The sequence below is a fragment of the Tinamus guttatus genome, unplaced genomic scaffold (assembly GCF_059628265.1).
Source record: "Tinamus guttatus ecotype Peru unplaced genomic scaffold, ASM5962826v1 Tinamus_guttatus_pri_ptg000143l, whole genome shotgun sequence".
Lineage (NCBI taxonomy): Eukaryota > Metazoa > Chordata > Aves > Tinamiformes > Tinamidae > Tinamus > Tinamus guttatus.
The window spans coordinates 1,150,671-1,168,818 of NW_028288677.1; the positions used below are offsets into that span (position 1 = coordinate 1,150,671).

Consider the following 18,148-nt stretch of genomic DNA (forward strand, 5'->3'; position numbering starts at 1 on the left):
GTGGGGCGCAGCGCCGCACTGCGCACGCGCGGCCCCCGCCGGGGGGGGGGGGGGAGGGCGCCGCGCTGCCTCGCGCATGCGCCGGGAGCGGAGCAGGAGCATCCCCCCCCCCCCGCGGCAAGGACGGCGGTGACGTCACTGCCCCCCTTTTTGGCGGGGGGGGCCCAGGCGTCCGGGAGAGCCCCGTGTCCGGGACCTCTGTGTCCCCATGGAGGTCAAGGTCACCCTGCCCCCCTCCCGGACGCCTGGGCTCCTCGGACACCCCCATCCTGCCTGTGGCCCCCACCATAGGGCCATGCTGGACTCCGGGGGTCCCGGACGCCTGGGTCCCTCTGCACTGTGACCTGTGGCTGGCTCCGTGGTGGCTCCCACGCACCAGAGGTGCAGGACACCCATATAGGATTCCGTAACTACGTCAGCATCGTGGCCACATGGGGCAGGGGACCTGGAGGATGGAGGACTGAGCTCCTCAAGACCCCGTGAGATCTTGCCGTGGCTTCCATGTCCCCAGACCTCCCTGTGACACCCACTGCATTGAAGCATCACCCAGCCAGAGAAGGATGGAAGCAGCCCGACACCACCATCAACCTGGCTTGTGGCACAGGATGGGCATTGGGTTGTGGTGTCTCCAGCCATGGGGATGTCCCAACTCAGCTGGACATGGCCTTGAGCCACTGTGAGCAGGTCAGGTGGCATGGGATGATCTTCGGAGTCTCCAACATGAGATTTGGGTCACTGTGTGAAGATCCCATTGTGGTCGACTTCCCCACATGTGACAGAATATGACCCAGTCCTGTTCTGTGTCTTGGACCTCGCTGGTCTTTCAGGCGTTTCCAAGATCCTGAGGGAAATGGTCATTCCTAAAGTTATCCATCGATCTCTGTCCATCCACATGCCATGTTCAGCTCCCCATTTCACTAAGAAAAACTAAAGCAGAAGTAGCTCAGCGGGGAGAACATCAGACTGATAGATCTAGAGGACCTTGGTTCAAGCGCAGACTACAGCATTTCTCTTTTGGAAAGTGGGAAGTAAAGCCCATGGGGATGATGAAGGACTTGTCCGCACATGGACACTGACCTCAGGGAACCTTCCTTTTCCTGCATATCCAGGCTTCGTTAGGAGACCTTCAGGAACAACACAAACTGCAGCATGTTGATATCTCTTACTCTGAGGGCAATGAGAAGTGGACTGCTGTTCACTGCAGAAATGTTCAAATTTCGGCCATACTCCTCAAATCTCTCCAGTTGGCCCCAGAGAACTGGCAGAATTGAAGATAATTATGCAGAATATGACAAACTTTCCCGTCTCTGTGAGCCCTCTGCTGCCAGATCCCTGAACTGCAACCACTGAAGGAGCTTGAACAAATTTCTGCAAACTGAAGAGTTTACCAGAGCATGAATGTCCCAGTAAGAGTGACCTCCAAAACGACTGTGATGGTATCCACAGAATGAGGTGACCCTCCCACATGTCCATGGCCCTCTGCAATCCCCCCTCCTGTCCCATGCACAAGGTCGCTGGTTCAAGCCAGGGCTTTGGGATTACTGTCCTGGTCAAGGGCATCCTTGTTGGTTCCTCTTGGCCTTTGGAGAGCTGCTCTGTCTCCTGACCATGAACCTATCCCACATGCGATGGCCATAGCCATGACACAGCTGGGGAGCAGCCCAGATCCACCTTTAAGGGGCTAATATTTCGCCCCTTCACATCCTGCCATCCCTCATGTCTGTGACCAAGGAAGGAGTCTGGTAGCACCACTGGGGAACTCAAATGGTGTGAGAGCCTTTTGGGTGCACGCGTTTGAGCTTTTCCCACTGCTCCAGAGACATGAATGTCATGTGACCCTCTTTTGGGTTTTTTCCAAGGGTGTCATTACTACGTTAAGGACTGCCTCCAGAATAAGTAGATGGTTAATGAAAGGTGATCTCCTGAGAGCTCCATGCAGAGGTTTGTCATGTCCTGAGGGCAGCAGCAGGTCCCTGGGGTGGCAGCTCTTGTCCTGAGGGAGCTCTTGCTCCTAGAGCTCTGCTCCAGCAGAGCCAGAAGGGGGCCAAAAAAGCTGAGGGTGGGGCCGAAGTAGCTCAGCTGGGAGAGCGTTAGACTGAAGATCTAAAGGTCCCTGGTTCAACCCCGGACTTCGGCAGACACTTCATGGCTTTTTGCAGCCCTGAGGATTTGGCCACATGGAGGATGTTGAAGGGCACTGAGCTCCAAGCCAGGGCAGTCCCACCAAGCCAGGGCAGTCCCACAGGGGACACGGCTGGTGGAGGCCACCTGTCCTTGTGGTGGGGAACATGGAGCCGCCCCAGCTCAGGTGACCTGCAGGGACAAGGAGGGCCTGGGGCTGCCCCATCATTGCAGCCTCAGGATGTGAGGGGGTGTCTCGTGTGGAGTCCCCCAGTAGTTCAGCACCATGTGCAGGTGCTGAAGCACCAAGGCAGGAGGGGGGCAGGAGGGCTGTGACCCATGGACCCATGGGTGCCATCCCAGTGTACCCAAAGGAGAAGAGCAGAGCACGTGTGGGGGTGGTCAGCAGGGCTAGTCCCAGCCCAGTGATGGCCACGTGGAGCTCATTGGCCTGAGGGACCTCCTGCTCCTCTGCCTCTGCTCACACAGCTGGCATGAGGAAAGGGACTCCCAGGGCAGGGCTGAGGCAGAGCAGCTGGGAGAGCCTTACAAGGAAGATCTTAATGGTCCCTGGTTCCAGCCTGGGCTTTGGCATCAGTGTCCTAGTCAAAGGCATCCTCCTTGGTTCCTCTTTGTCTTTTGTGGAGCTGCTCTGTCTTCTTCCAGCCTATCCCAACCAAGTCCATTTCCCAGCCCACAGCTGGGGACAGCAGCCAGGACCCACCTGCATGGGGTCATCCTTCCTCTGCAGCCCCCCATCCCACCCTTCCTCATGTGTCTGTGGCCAAGGAAGGGCTAAGTTTGGTGGTATCATGGTGGGGACCTGCCATGGTTGGAGAGGCATTTGGGTGCTGTGTCTGATCCAGGACTGTAGGGATTCCAAAAGTGTGTCATGAAACCGTCCCCCTCCTAAAGCCTGCAGGTATTTTAAGGTAGTTACTGGGGATTAAGGGTTAATGGAGTTTTGGGGATAAGGAAGGTGTGTTAGTCATAGCTGACGCAAAACAGGGCATGGTGGAGGCATGTGTCCCGCCAAGAGATGCAATCCAAGCTGTTGCTGGAGAAAAACTTGAGAGCAAGTGTTTGTGGGTAGTGCTGAGAGTGAGATGCAGTGCAGCAGAGTGCAGGCAGGAGACAAGTACTTTGTGCTCCTGTGCCTCTGCTCTGGCCCGGCTGGCGTGTGGAGCAGCAGTCCTGGAGCAGAGTTAAAGCAGCTCAGCTGGGAGATGCTTAGAGTGAAGATCCCAAGGTCCTGGGTTCCAGGCCAAGCTTTGGCTTTGGGGTGGTTATAGCCTTTTTGCAGAGACGCGCACTGAAGCCATAGGGTGGCTGCAGCTCTGGCCCTTCCCAATGCTCCTGCCCAGCTCCCTGGCTGCCCTCCTGAGCAAGGGCCTCATCCCTGCATGTGCAGCCTGCAAACACGGCCTCACACCCCCACCAATGAACATCTTCCTCCTCAAAACCGCCTTCATCTCCACCGCTGCCCTCCAATTCCTGGTGGACACTGTGGCTCTTTCCTATGTAGTAGGAGCTGCCCAGGGCTTCCTGGGTGTCATCTTCATTGCACATGGCCCTCCCCTGCCCATGGCCTCTTTGTATCTCAGTACCTTGCTCTCTGTCCATGTGGAGCCCTCTTCCATCTTCTCCCTGTCACTCGATATGGTGATGGCTGCTCTCACTCTTTGCTCCCTCTAGTCTTGTGTCCCCTTATCCATGGCGAGAGGTGGGAGGAGTTCCAGGATGCCCTGAGGGCACTCAGTGATCTCAACAATAGGCTGCCCTGCTCCCCTCTCTAACATCCCCGAGTTTATCTCATGTCATCCCTGTACTGAGTCTGTGTCACCCATGGTGCTCCCTCTCTTGCACGTGCTTGTGACCTTCCCAGTGCTCCAGAGACGTGAATCTCATATGACCGTCTTTTGGGTCTTTTGCAAGTGTGTAATCACTACGTTAAAGGTGGCCTCAAGAATAAGCATATCCTTAATGAAAGCTGATGTCCTGAGTGCTCCATGCAGAGGTTTGTCATGTCCTGAGGGCAGCAGCAGCTCCCTGGGGCGGCAGCTCTTGGCCTGAGGGATCTCTTCCTCCTAGAGCTCTGGTCAGGCAGGGCCAGAAGGGGGACAAAAAGAACTGAGGGTGGGGCCGAAGTAGCTCAGCTGGGAGAGCGTTAGACTGAAGATCTAAAGGTCCCTGGTTCAATCCCGGGCTTCGGCAGACACTTCATGGCTTTTTGTGGCCCTGAGGATTTGACACCGTGGAAGATGTTGAAGGGCACTGAGCTCCAAGCCAGGGCAGTCCCACCAAGCCAGGGCAGTCCCACAGGGGACACGGCTGGTGGAGGCCACCTGTCCTTGTGGTGGGGAACATGGAGCCGCCCCAGCTCAGGTGACCTGCAGGGACATGGAGGGCCTGGGGCTGCCCCACCACTGGAGCCTCAGGATGTGAGGGGGTGTCTCGTGTGGAGTCCCCCAGTAGTTCAGCACCATGTGCAGGTGCTGAAGCACCAAGGCAGGAGGGGGGCAGGAGGGCTGTGACCCATGGACAGGAGGTGCCATCCCAGTGTACCCAAAGTAGAAGAGCAGAGCATGTGTGGGGGTGGTGAGCAGGGCTAGTCCCAGCCCAGTGATGGCCACGTGGAGCTCATTGGCCTGAGGGACCTCCTGCTCCTCTGCCTCTGCTCACACAGCTGGCATGAGGAAAGGGACTCCCACGGCAGGGCTGAGGCAGAGCAGCTGGGAGAGCCCTAGAAGGAAGATCTAATGGTCCCTGATTCCAGCCTGGCCTTTGGCATTAGCGTCCTTGTCAAGGGCATCTTCCTTGGTTCCTCTTGATGTTTTGTGGAGCTGCTTTTCTTTTCCTCCATCCTGTCCCAACCCAGGCCATATCGCATCCCACAGCTGGGGACAGCAGCCAGGACCTACCTGCATGGGGTCACCCTTCCTCTGCTGCCCCCAATCCCTCCCTTCCTCATGTGTCTGTGACCAAGGAAGGGTAAAGTTGGTGGTATCATGGTGGGGAGCTCCCATGGTAGGAGAGGCATTTGGGTGCCGTGTCTGATGCAGCCAGGTGGGATTTCTAAAAGTGTGTCCTGAATATGTCCCTCTCCTAAAGCCTTCAGGTATTTTAAGGCAGTTATGGGAGATTAAGGGTTAATGGTGTTTTGGGGATAAGGAAGGGATAAGGGATAAGGGATAAGGAAAGTGTGTTAGTCATACCTGAGGTAAAACAGGGCCTAGTGGAGGCATGTGGCCCCCCAAGAGATGCAATCCAAGCTGTTCCTGGAGAAAAACTTGAGAGCAAGTGTTTGTGGGTGGTGCTGAGAGTGAGGTGCAGTGCAGCAGAGTGCAGGCAGGAGACAAGTACTTTGTGCTCCTGTGCCTCTGCTCTGGCACGGTTGGCATGGGGAGCAGCAGTCCTGGAGCAGAGTTAAAGCAGCTCAGCTGGGAGATGCTTAGAGTGAAGATCCCAAGGTCCTGGGTTCCAGGCCCAGCTTTGGCTTTGCGGTGGTTCCTGCCCTTTTGCAGAGACACGCACTGAAGCCACAGGGTGGCTGCAGCTCTGGTCCTTCCCAATGCTCCTGCCCAGCTTCCTGGCTGCCCTCCTGAGCAAGGGCCTCATCCCTGCATCTGCAGCCTGCAAAAACTGCCTCACACCCCCACCAATGGATATCTTCCTCCTCAAAACTACCTTCATCTCCACTGCTGCCCTCCAATTCCTGGTGGACACTGTGGCTCTTTCCTATGTAGTAGGAGCTGCCCAGGGCTTTCTGGGTGTCATCTTCATTGCACATGGTCCTCCCCTGCCCATGGCCTCTTTGTATCTCAGTACCTTCCTCTCTGTCCATGTGGAGCCCACTTCCATCTTCTCCCTGTCACTCAATATGGTGGTGGCTGCTCTCACCCTTTGCTCCCTCAAATCCTGTGTCTCCTTATCCACAAGGTGAAGTCAGAGGAGCTCCAGGATGCCCTGAGGGCACTCATTGATCTCAGCAATAGGCTGCCCTGCTCCCCTCTCTAATGTCCCCAATTGTATCTCATGTCATCCCTGTACTGAGTTTGTGTCACCCATGGTGCTCACTCTCTTGCATGTGTTTGTGACCTTCCCACTGCTCCAGAGACATGAATCTCATGTGACCCTTTTTTTTTGGCATCTTTTGCAAGGGCATCATGACTACGTTAAAGGTGGTCTCCAGAATAAGCAGATGGTTAATGAAAGGTGATCTCCTGAGTGCTCCATGCAGAGGTTTGTCATGTCCTGAGGGCAGCAGCAGGTCCCTGGGGTGGCAGCTCTTCCCCTGAGGGATCTCTTGCTCCTAGAGCTCTGCTCCAGCAGAGCCAGAAGGGGGCCAAAAGAGCTGAGGGTGGGGCCGAAGTAGCTCAGCTGGGAGAGCGTTAGACTGAAGATCTAAAGGTCCCTGGTTCAATCCCGGGCTTCGGCAGACACGTCATGGCTTTTTGCGACCCTGAGGATTTGGCCACATGGAGGATGTTGAAGGGCACTGAGCTCCAAGCCAGGGCAGTCCCACCAAGCCAGGGCAGTCCCACAGGGGACACGGCTGCTGGAGGCCACCTGTCCTTGTGGTGGGGAACATGGAGCCGCCCCAGCTCAGGTGACCTGCAGGGACAAGGAGGGCCTGGGGCTGCCCCACCACTGCAGCCTCAGGATGTGAGGGGGTGTCTAGTGTGGAGTCCCCCAGTAGTTCAGCACCATGTGCAGGTGCTGAAGCACCGGGGCAGGAGGGCAGTGACCCATGGACAGGAGGTGCCATCCCAGTGTACCCAAAGGAGAAGAGCAGAGCACGTGTGGGGGTGGTGAGCATGGCTAGTCCCAGCCCAGTGATGGCCACGTGGAGCTCATTGGCCTGAGGGACCTCCTGCTCCTCTGCCTCTGCTCACACAGCTGGCATGAGGAAAGGGACTCCCAGGGCAGGGCTGAGGCAGAGCAGCTGGGAGAGCCTTACAAGGAAGATCTTAATGGTCCCTGGTTCCAGCCTGGGCTTTGGCATCAGTGTCCTAGTCAAGGGCATCCTCCTTGGTTCCTCTTTCCTTTTGTGGAGCTGCTCTGTCTTCTTCCAGCCTATCCCAACCAAGTCCGTTTCCCAGCCCACAGCTGGGGACAGCAGCCAGGACCCACCTGCATGGGGGTCACCCTTCCTCTGCAGCCCCCCATCCCACCCTTCCTCATGTGTCTGTGGCCAAGGAAGGGCTAAGTTTGGTGGTATCATGGTGGGGACCTGCCATGGTTGGAGAGGCATTTGGGTGCTGTGTCTGATCCAGGACTGTAGGGATTCCAAAAGTGTGTCATGAAACCGTCCCCCTCCTAAAGCCTGCAGGTATTTTATGGTAGTTACTGCGGATTAAGGGTTAATGGAGTTTTGGGGATAAGGAAGGTGTGTTAGTCATAGCTGAGACAAAACAGGGCCTAGTGGAGGCATGTGTCCCGCCAAGAGATGCAATCCAAGCTGTTCCTGGAGAAAAACTTGAGAGCAAGTGTTTGTGGGTGGTGCTGAGAGTGAGGTGCAGTGCAGCAGAGTGCAGGCAGGAGACAAGTACTTTGTGCTCCTGTGCCTCTGCTCTGGCCCGGCTGGCGTGTGGAGCAGCAGTCCTGGAGCAGAGTTAAAGCAGCTCAGCGGGGAGATGCTTAGTCTGAAGATCCCAAGGTCCTGGGTTCCAGGCCAAGCTTTGGCTTTGAGGTGGTTGTTGCCCTTTTGCAGAGACGTGCACTGAAGCCACAGGGTGGCTGCAGCTCTGGCCCTTCCCAATGCTCCTGCTCAGCTCCCTGGCTGCCCTCCTGAGCAAGGGCCTCATCCCTGCATCTGCAGCCTGCAAACACGGCCTCACACCCCCACCAATGAACATCTTCCTCCTCAAAACCACCTTCACCTCCACCGCTGCCCTCCAATTCCTGGTGGACACTGTGGCTCTTTCCTACGGGGTAGGAGCTGCCCAGGGCTTCCTGGGTGTCATCTTCATTGCACATGGTCCTCCCCTGCCCACGGCCTCTTTGTATCTCAGTACCTTGCTCTCTGCCCATGTGGAGCCCTCTTCCATCTTCTCCCTGTCACTCGATATGGTGGTGGCTGCTCTCACCCTTTGCTCCCTCTAGTCTTGTGTCCCCTTATCCATGGCGTGAGGTGGGAGGAGTTCCAGGATGCCCTGAGGGCACTCAGTGATCTCAACAATAGGCTGCCCTGCTCCCCTCTCTAACATCCCCGAGGTTATCTCATGTCATCCCTGTACTGAGTCTGTGTCACCCATGGTGCTCCCTCTCTTGCACGTGTTTGTGACCTTCCCAGTGCTCCAGAGACGTAAATCTCATATGACCGTCTTTTGGGTCTTTTGCAAGTGTGTAATCACTACGTTAAAGGTGGCCTCAAGAATAAGCAGATGGTTAATGAAAGCTGATGTCCTGAGTGCTCCATGCAGAGGTTTGTCATGTCCTGAGGGCCGCAGCAGCTCCCTGTGGTGGCAGCTCTTCCCCTGAGGGATCTCTTGCTCCTAGAGCTCTTCTCCAGCAGAGCCAGAAGGGGAACAAAAAGCTGAGGGTGGGGCCGAAGTAGCTCAGCTGGGAGAGCGTTAGACTGAAGATCTAAAGGTCCCTGGTTCAATCCCGGGCTTCGGCAGACACGTCATGTCCTTTTGCGGGCCTCCTCCAGCCTGTCCCAACCCAGGCCATATCGCACCTCACAGATGGGGACAGCAGCCAGGACCCACCTGCATGGGGTCACCCTTCCTCTGCAGCCCCCCATCCCACCCCCTTCCTCATGTTTCTGTGGCCAAAGAAGCGTAAGGTTGGTGGTATCATGGTGGAGACCTCCCATGGTGGGAGAGGCATTTGAGTGCTGCATATGATGCAGCCAGGTGGAGTTTCCAAAAGTGTGTCCTGAATTTGTCCCCCTCCCCAAGGCTGCAGGTATTTTAAGGTAGTTATCGGGAATTCATGGATTTTTACGGGTAAGGGAAAAGATATGTTTGTCATAGCCCAGGCAAAAAAAGGCCTAGTGGAGACATGTGGCCCATTGGGAGATGCCAGGCCATCAATTCCCGGGGAAAATTTGAGAGCAAGTGTTTGTGGGTGTTGTGGAGAGTGAGGTGCAGTGCAGCAGAGTGCAGGCAGGAGACAAGTACTTTGTGCTCCTGTGGCTCTGCTCTGGCCCGGCTGGCACGGGGAGCAGCAGTCCTGGAGCAGAGTTAAAGCAGCTCAGCTGGGAGATGCTTAGAGTGAAGATCCCAAGGTCCTGGGTTCCAGGCCCAGCTTTGGCTTTGGGGTGGTTGCTGCCCTTTTGCAGAGACACGCACTGAAGCCACAGGGTGGCTGCAGCTCTGGCCCTTCCCAATGCTCCTGCCCAGCTCCCTGGCTGCCCTCCTGAGCAAGGGCCTCATCCCTGCATCTGCAGCCTGCAAACACGGCCTCACACCCCCACCAATGAACATCTTCCTCCTCAAAAACACCTTCATCTCCACTGCTGCCCTCCAATTCCTGGTGGACACTGTGGCTCTTTCCTATGTAGTAGGAGCTGCCCAGAGCTTCCTGGGTGTCATCTTCATTGCACATGGCCCTCCCCTGTCCATGGCCTCTTTGTATCTCAGTACCTTCCTTTCTGTCCATGTGGAGCCCTCTTCCATCTTCTCCCTGTCACTCAATATGGTGGTGGCTGCTCTCACCCTTTGGTCCCTCAAATCCTGTGTCTCCTTATCCACAAGGCGAAGTCAGAGGAGCTCCAGGAGGCCCTGAGGGCACTCAGTGATCTCAGCAATAGGCTGTCCTGCTCCCCTCTCTAATGTCCCCGATTATATCTCATGTCATCCCTGCACTGAGTTTGTGTCACCCATGGTGCTCACTCTCTTGCATGTGTTTGTGACCTTCCTACTGCTCCAGAGACATGAATTTCATGTGACCCTTTTTTTTTTTTTTGGGTCTTTTGCAAGGGCGTCATGACTACGTTAAAGGTGGCCTCCAGAATAAGCAGATGGTTAATGAAAGGTGATCTCCTGAGAGCTCCATGCAGAGGTTTGTCATGTCCTGAGGGCAGCAGCAGGTCCCTGCGGTGGCAGCTCTTCCCCTGAGGGAAGTTCCTTGCTCTCTGCCCATGTGGAGCCCTCTTCCATCTTCTCCCTGTCACTCGATATGGTGGTGGCTGCTCTCACCCTTTGCTCCCTCTAGTCTTGTGTCCCCTTATCCTTGGCATGGGGTGGGAGGAGTTCCAAGATGCCTAAAGGGACTCAGTGATCTCAGCAATAGGCTGCCCTGCTCCTCAGTGTAATGTCCCCAAGTTTATCTGATGTCATCCCTGTACTGAGTTTGTGTCACCCATGGTGCTCCCTCTCTTGAATGTGTTTGTGACCTTCCCACTGCTCCAGAGTCACAAATTCCATCTGACCGTCTTGTGGGTCTTTTGCAAGCGTGTCATTACCACGTTAACAGTGGCCTCCAGAATAAGCAGATGGTTAATGAAAGGTGATGTCCTGAGTGCTCCATGCAGAGGTTTGTCATGTCCTGAGGGCAGCAGCAGCTCCCTGGGGTGGCAGCTCTTGGCCTGAGGGATCTCTTGCTCCTAGAGCTCTGCTCCAGCAGAGCCAGAAGGGGGCCAAGAAAGCTGAGGGTGGGGCCGAAGTAGCTCAGCTGGGAGAGCGTTAGACTGAAGATCTAAAGGTCCCTGGTTCAATCCCGGGCTTCGGCAGACACTTCATGGCTTTTTACAGCCCTGAGGATTTGGCCACGTTGAAGATGTTGAACGGGCACTGAGCTCCAAGCCAGGGCAGTCCCACCAAGCCAGGGCAGTCTCACAGGGGACACGGCTGCTGGAGGCCACCTGTCCTTGTGGTGGAGAACATGGAGCCGCCCCAGCTCAGGTGACCTGCAGGGACAAGGAGGGCCTGGGGCTGCCCCACCACTGCAGCCTCAGGATGTGAGGGGGTGTCTGGTGTGGAGTCCCCAAGTAGTTCAGCACCATGTGCAGGTGCTGAAGCACCAAGGCAGGAGGGGGGCAGGAGGGCAGTGACCCAAGGACAGGAGGTGCCGTCCCAGTGTACCCAAAGGAGAAGAGCAGAGCACGTGTGGGAGTGGTGAGCAGGGCTAGTCCCAGCCCAGTGATGGCCACGTGGGGCTCATTGGCCTGAGGGACCTCCTGCTCCTCTGCCTCTGCTCACACAGCTGGCATGAGGAAAGGGACTCCCAGGGCAGGGCTGAGGCAGAGCAGCTGGGAGAGCCCTAGAAGGAAGATCTTAATGGTCCCTGGTTCAAGCCTGGGCTTTGGCATTAGCGTTCTTGTCAAGGGCATCCTCCTTGGTTCCTCTGGCCTTTTGTGGAGCTCCTTTCTCTTCCTCCAGCCTGTCCCTACCCAGGCCATATCGCACCTCAGAGCTGGGAACAGCAGCCAGGACCCACCTGCATGGGGTCACCCTTCCTCTGCAGCCCCGCATCTCACCCTTTCTGCTGTGTCTGTGGCCAAAGAAAGGCTAAGGTTGGTGGTATCATGGTGGGGTGCTCCCATGGTGGAGAGGCATTTGGGTGCTGTCTCTGATGCAGGCAGGTGGGGTTTCAAAAGGGTGTCATGAACTAGCCCCACTCCCAAAGGCTTCAGCCGGTTTAAAGGTAATTATTGGGGGGGGGGTTCATGGAGTTTTGGGGATAAGGAAATGTGTTAATCATAACTGAGGGAAAACAGGGCATGGTGGAGTCATGAGGCCTGCCAGGAGATGCAATCCAAGCTGTTCCTGGAGAAAAACTTGAGAGCAATTGTTTGTGGGTGGTGCTGAGAGTGAGGTGCAGTGCAGCAGAGTGCAGGCAGGAGACAAGTACTTTGTGCTCCTGTGCCTCTGCTCTGGCCCGGCTGGCATGGGGAGCAGCAGTCCTGGAGCAGAGTTAAAGCAGCTCAGCTGGGAGATGCTTAGAGTGAAGATCCCAAGGTCCTGGGTTCCAGGCCAAGCTTTGGCTTTGCGGTGGTTCCTGCCCTTTTGCAGAGACGCGCACTGAAGCCACAGGGTGGCTGCGGCTCTGGTCCTTCCCAATGCTCCTGCCCAGCTTCCTGGCTGCCCTCCTGAGCAAGGGCCTCATCCCTGCATCTGCAGCCTGCAAACACGGCCTCACACCCCCACCAATGAACATCTTCCTCCTCAAAACCACCTTCATCTCCACCGCTGCCCTCCAATTCCTGGTGGACACTGTGGCTCTTTCCTATGTGGTAGGAGCTGCCCAGGGCTTCCTGGGTGTCATCTTCATTGCACAAGGCCCTCCCCTGCCCATGGCCTCTTTGTATCTCAGTTCCTTGCTCTCTGCCCATGTGGAGCCCTCTTCCATCTTCTCCCTGTCACTCGATATGGTGGTGGCTGCTCTCACCCTTTGCTCCCTCTAGTCTTGTATCCCCTTATCCATGGCGAGAGGTGGGAGGAGTTCCAGGATGCCCTGAGGGCACTCAGTGATCTCAACAATAGGCTGCCCTGCTCCCCTCTCTAACATCCCCGAGTTTATCTCATGTCATCCCTGTACTGAGTCTGTGTCACCCATGGTGCTCCCTCTCTTGCACGTGCTTGTGACCTTCCCACTGCTCCAGAGACGTGAATCTCATATGACCGTCTTTTGGGTCTTTTGCAAGTGTGTAATCACTACGTTAAAGGTGGCCTCAAGAATAAGCAGATCCTTAATGAAAGCTGATGTCCTGATGCTCCATGCAGAGGTTTGTCATGTCCTGAGGGCAGCAGCAGCTCCCTGGGGCAGCAACTCTTGGCCTGAGGGATCTCTTGGTCCTAGAGCTCTGGTCAGGCAGAGCCAGAAGGAGGACAAAAAGAACTGTGGGTGGGGCCGAAGTAGCTCAGCTGGGAGAGCGTTAGACTGAAGATCTAAAGGTCCCTGGTTCAATCCCGGGCTTCGGCAGACACTTCATGGCTTTTTGTGGCCCTGAGGATTTGACACCGTGGAAGATGTTGAAGGGCACTGAGCTCCAAGCCAGGGCAGTCCCACCAAGCCAGGGCAGTCTCACAGGGGACACGGCTGCTGGAGGCCACCTGTCCTTGTGGTGGGGAACATGGAGCCGCCCCAGCTCAGGTGACCTGCAGGGACAAGGAGGGCCTGGGGCTGCCCCACCACTGCAGCCTCAGGATGTGAGGGGGTGTCTCGTGTGGAGTCCCCCAGTAGTTCAGCACCATGTGCAGGTGCTGAAGCACCAAGGCAGGAGGGGGGCAGGAGGGCAGTGACCCATGGCAGGAGGTGCCATCCCAGTGTACCCAAAGTAGAAGAGCAGAGCACGTGTGGGGGTGGTGAGCAGGGCTAGTCCCAGCCCAGTGATGGCCACGTGGAGCTCATTGGCCTGAGGGACCTCCTGCTCCTCTGCCTCTGCTCACACAGCTGGCATGAGGAAAGGGATTCCCAGGGCAGGGCTGAGGCAGAGCAGCTGGGAGAGCCCTAGAAGGAAGATCTAATGGTCCCTGGTTCAAGCCTGTGTTTTGGCATGAGCGTCCTTGTCAAGGGCATCCTCCTTGGTTTCTCTTGGTCTTTTGTGGAGCTGCTTTGTCTTCTTCCAGTCTGTCCCAACCCAGATTTTATCCCCCTCCACAGCCGGGGACAGCAGCCAGGACCCACCTGCATGGGGTCACCCTTCCTCTGCTGCTCCCCATCCCACCCTTCCTCATGTGTCTGTGACCAAGGAAGGGTAAAGTTGGTGGTATCATGATGGGGAGCTCCCATGGTAGGAGAGACATTTGGGTGCCGTGTCTGATGCAGCCAGGTGGGATTTCTAAAAGTGTGTCCTGAATATGTCCCTCTCCTAAAGCCTGCAGGTATTTTAAGGTAGTTAAGGGAGATTAAGGGTTAATGGAGTTTTGGGGATAAGGAAAGTGTGTTAGTCATACCTGAGGTAAAACAGGCCTAGTGGAGGCATGTGGCCCACCAAGAGATGCAATCCAAGCTGTTCCTGGAGAAAAACTTGAGAGCAAGTGTTTGTGGGTGGTGCTGAGAGTGAGGTGCAGTGCAGCAGAGTGCAGGCAGGAGACAAGTACTTTGTGCTCCTGTGCTCCTGTGTGAGGCATTTGGGTGCTGTGTCTGATGCAGCCAGGTGCAGATTCCAAAAGTGTGTCCTGAACTAGCCCCACTCACAAAGGCTGCAGCTGTTTTAAGGTAGTTATGGGGGGTTAATGGAGTTTTGGGGATAAGGAAGATATTTTAGATATACAGGAGGCAAAACAGAGCATGGTGGAAGGATGTGGTCTGTGAGGAGATGCAAGCCAAGCTTCCTGGAGAAAAACTTGAGAGCAAGTGTTTGTGCATGGAGCCCTCTTCCATCTTCTTCCTGTCACTCGATATGGTGGTGGTTGCTCTCAGCCTTTGCTCCCTCTAGTCTTGTGTCCCCTTATCCACGATGTGAAATCAGAGGAGTTCCAGGATGAATTGCGGCCACTCAGTGATCTCAGCAATAGGCTGCCCTGCTCCTGACTGTAATGTCCCCGAGTTTATCTCATGTCATCTCTGTGCTGAGTTTGTGTCACTCATGGTGCTCCGTCTCTTGCATGTTTGTGATCTTCCCACTGCTCCAGGGATGTGAATCTCATGTGACCCTCTTTTGAGTCTTTTACAAGTGTGTCATAACTACATTAAGGGCGGATACCAGAATAAGCAGATGGTTAATGACAGGTGATGTCCTGAGTGCTCCATGCAGAGGTTTGTCATGTCCTGAGGGCAGCAGCAGGTCCCTGGGGTGGCAGCTCTTGTCCTGAGGGATCTCTTGCTCCCAGAGCTCTGCTCCAGCAGAGCCAGAAGGGGGCCAAAAAAGCTGAGGGTAGGGCCGAAGTAGCTCAGCTGGGAGAGCGTTAGACTGAAGATCTAAAGGTCCCTGGTTCAATCCCGGGCTTCGGCAGACACTTCATGGCTTTTTGCGGCCCTGAGGATTTGCCACGTGGAAAATGTTGAAGGGCACTGAGCTGCCAAGCCAGGGCAGTCCCACCAAGCCAGGGCAGTCCCACAGGGGACACGGCTGGTGGAGGCCACCTGTCCTTGTGGTGGGTTCCAGTGTCCCCAAAAGAGAAGAGCAGAGCACATGTGGGGGTGGTCAGCAGGGCTAGTCCCAGCCCAGTGATGGCCACGTGGAGCTCATTGGCCTGAGGGACCTCCTGCTCCTCTGCCTCTGCTCACACAGCTGGCATGAGGAAAGGGACTCCCAGGGCAGGGCTGAGGCAGAGCAGCTTGGGAGAGCCTATGTGGTAGGAGCTGCCCAGGGCTTCCTGGGTGTCATCTTCATTGCACATGGCCCTCCCCTGCCCATGGCCTCTTTGTATCTCAGTACCTTGCTCTCTGTCCATGTGGAGCCCTCTTCCATCTTCTCCCTGTCACTCGATATGGTGGTGGCTGCTCTCACACTTTGCTCCCTCTAGTCTTGTGTCCCCTTATCCACAGCGTGAGGTGGGAGGAGTTCCAGGATGCCCTGAGGGCACTCATTGATCTTAGCAATAGGCTGCCCTGCTCTCCTCTCTAATTTCCCCGAGTTTATCTCATGTCATCTCTGTATTGAGTTTGTGTCACCCATGGTGCTCACTCTCTTGCACGTGTTTGTGACCTCAGGTGACCTGCAGGGACAAGGAGGGCCTGGGGCTGCCCCACCACTGCAGCCTCAGGATGTGAGGGGGTGTCTGGTGTGGAGTCCCCCAGTAGTTCAGCATCATGTGCAGGTGCTGAAGCACCAAGGCAGGAGGGGGGCAGAAGGGCAGTGATCCATGGACAGGAGGTGCCATCCCAGTGTACCCAAAGGAGAAGAGCAGAGCATGTGTGGGGGTGGTGAGCATGGCTAGTCCCAGCCCAGTGATGGCCACGTGGAGCTCATTGGCCTGAGGGACCTCCTGCTCCTCTGCCTCTGCTCACACAGCTGGCATGAGGAAAGGGACTCCCAGGGCAGGGCTGAGGCAGAGCAGCTGGGAGAGCCTTACAAGGAAGATCTTAATGGCCCCTGGTTCAAGCCTGGGCTTTGGCATGAGCGTCCTTGTCACGGGCATCCTCCTTGGTTCCTCTTTGTCTTTTGTGGAGCTGCTTTGTCTTCTTCCAGTCTGTCCCAACCCAGATTTTATCCCCCTCCACAGCCGGGGACAGCAGCCAGGACCCACCTGCATGGGGTCACCCTTCCTCTGCAGACTCCCATCCCACCCTTCCTCATGTGTCTGTGACCAAGGAAGGGGGAAGGTTGTTGGTTTCATGATGGCGACATCCCATGGTGGGAGAGGCATTTGGGTGCTGTGTCTGATGCAGCCAGGTGAGGATTCCAAAAGTGTGTCATGAATTTGTTCCAATCCCAAAGGCTGCAGGTATTTTAAGGTAGTTATGGCGGATTCATGAACTTTTGCGTGTAAGGGAAAAGATATGTTAGTCATAGCCAAGGCAAAAAAGGCCTAGTGGAGACATGTGACCCATCGGGAGATGCCTTGCCATCAGTTCCTGGGAAAACCTGAGAGTGAGTGTTTGTGGATGGTGTTGAGAGTGAGGAGCAGTGCAGCAGTGTGCAGGCAAGAGACAAGTTCCTTGCAGGACTTTATGCTCCTCTAACTCTGTTCTGGCACAGGTGGCATGTAGAGAATCAGTCCTAGAGCAGGGCTGAAGTAGCTCATCTGGGAGATACTTAGAGTGAAGATCCCAAGGTCCCGGGTTCCAGTCTGAACTTTGGCTTTGGGGTGATTGCTGCCCTTTTGCAGAGAAGCGCACTGAAGCCACAGGGTGGCTGCAGCTCTGGCCCTTCTCAATGCTTCACCCATGGTGCTCACTCTCATGCATGTCCTTGTGACCTTCCCATTGCTCCAGGGATGTGAATCTTATGTGACCCTCTTTTGGGTCTTTTGCAAGGGTGTCATGACTACGTTAAAGGTGGCCTCCAGAATAAGCAGATGGTTAATGAAAGGTGATCTCCTGAGTGCTCCATGCAGAGGTTTGATGTGTCCTGAGGGTAGCAGCAGGTCCCTCGGGTGGCAGCTCTTGGCCTGAGGGATCTCTTGCTCCTAGAGCTCTGCTCCAGCAGAGCCAGAAGGGGGCCAAAAAAGCTGAGGGTGGGGCCGAAGTAGCTCAGCTGGGAGAGCGTTAGACTGAAGATCTAAAGGTCCCTGGTTCAATCCCGGGCTTCGGCAGACACTTCATGGCTTTTTGCGGCCCTGAGGGTCTAGGCCACGTGGAAGATGTTGAACGGGCGCTGAGCTCCAAGCCCGGGCAGTCCCACAGGGGACACGGCTGGTGGAGGCCACCTTTCCTTGTGGTGGGGAACATGGAGCCGCCCCAGCTCAGGTGACCTGCAGGGCCAAGGAGGGCCTGGGGCTGCCCCACCACTGGAGCCTCAGTATGTGAGGGGGTGTCTGGTGTGGAGTCCCCCAGTAGTTCAGCACCATGTGCAGGTGCTGAAGCACCAAGGCAGGAGGGGGGCAGGAGGGCAGTGACCCATGGACAGGAGGTGCCATCCCAGTGTACCCAAAGGAGAAGAGCTGGGGCGGCTCCATGTTCCCCACCACAAGGACAGGTGGCCTCCACCAGCCGTGTCCCCCGTGGGACTGCCCTGGCTTGGTAGCTCTGTGCCCTTCAACATCTTCCATGTGGCCAAATCCTCAGGGCCGCAAAAAGCCATGAAGTGTCTGCCGAAGCCCGGGATTGAACCAGGGACCTTTAAGATCTTCAGTCTAACGCCCTCCCAGCTGAGCTACTTCAGCCCCATCCTCAGCTTTTTGTCCCCCTTCTGGCTCTGCTGGAGCAGAGGTCTAGGAGCAAGAGATCCCTCAGGACAAGAGCTGCCACCCCAGGGACCTGCTGCTGCCCTCAGGACATGACAAACCTCTGCATGGAGCACTCAGGAGATCACCTTTCATTAACCATCTGCTTATTCTGGAGGCCACTGTTAACATGGTAATGGCACACTTGGAAACAACCCAAAGACGGTCAGATGGGATTTGTGACTCTGGAGAAGTGGGAAGGTCACAAACACGTGCAAGAGAGGGAGCACCATGGCTGACACAAACTCAGTACGGGGATAACATCAGATAAACTTGGGGACATTACACTGAGGAGCAGGGCAGCC

General features: G+C 56.0%; 9 non-coding genes across 9 annotated transcripts; 8 read left to right on the plus strand and 1 right to left on the minus strand.

Moving 5' to 3' along the window:
• The first annotated feature begins 2,064 nt into the window (after window positions 1–2,064).
• Window positions 2,065–2,137, plus strand: TRNAF-GAA (transfer RNA phenylalanine (anticodon GAA)). Its single transcript has one exon. It is a non-coding gene; the product is annotated as a tRNA-Phe (tRNA).
• A 2,125-nt stretch (window positions 2,138–4,262) lies between these two features.
• On the plus strand, window positions 4,263–4,335 carry TRNAF-GAA (transfer RNA phenylalanine (anticodon GAA)). The gene has a single exon. It is a non-coding gene; the product is annotated as a tRNA-Phe (tRNA).
• Window positions 4,336–6,486: 2,151 nt separating this feature from the next.
• On the plus strand, window positions 6,487–6,559 carry TRNAF-GAA (transfer RNA phenylalanine (anticodon GAA)). Its single transcript has one exon. It is a non-coding gene; the product is annotated as a tRNA-Phe (tRNA).
• A 2,111-nt stretch (window positions 6,560–8,670) lies between these two features.
• Window positions 8,671–8,743, plus strand: TRNAF-GAA (transfer RNA phenylalanine (anticodon GAA)). The gene has a single exon. It is a non-coding gene; the product is annotated as a tRNA-Phe (tRNA).
• Window positions 8,744–10,728: 1,985 nt separating this feature from the next.
• On the plus strand, window positions 10,729–10,801 carry TRNAF-GAA (transfer RNA phenylalanine (anticodon GAA)). The gene has a single exon. It is a non-coding gene; the product is annotated as a tRNA-Phe (tRNA).
• Window positions 10,802–12,920: 2,119 nt separating this feature from the next.
• TRNAF-GAA (transfer RNA phenylalanine (anticodon GAA)) lies at window positions 12,921–12,993 on the plus strand. Its single transcript has one exon. It is a non-coding gene; the product is annotated as a tRNA-Phe (tRNA).
• Window positions 12,994–14,895: 1,902 nt separating this feature from the next.
• On the plus strand, window positions 14,896–14,968 carry TRNAF-GAA (transfer RNA phenylalanine (anticodon GAA)). Its single transcript has one exon. It is a non-coding gene; the product is annotated as a tRNA-Phe (tRNA).
• A 2,172-nt stretch (window positions 14,969–17,140) lies between these two features.
• TRNAF-GAA (transfer RNA phenylalanine (anticodon GAA)) lies at window positions 17,141–17,213 on the plus strand. The gene has a single exon. It is a non-coding gene; the product is annotated as a tRNA-Phe (tRNA).
• A 496-nt stretch (window positions 17,214–17,709) lies between these two features.
• TRNAF-GAA (transfer RNA phenylalanine (anticodon GAA)) lies at window positions 17,710–17,783 on the minus strand. The gene has a single exon. It is a non-coding gene; the product is annotated as a tRNA-Phe (tRNA).
• Between the last annotated feature and the right edge of the window lie 365 nt (window positions 17,784–18,148).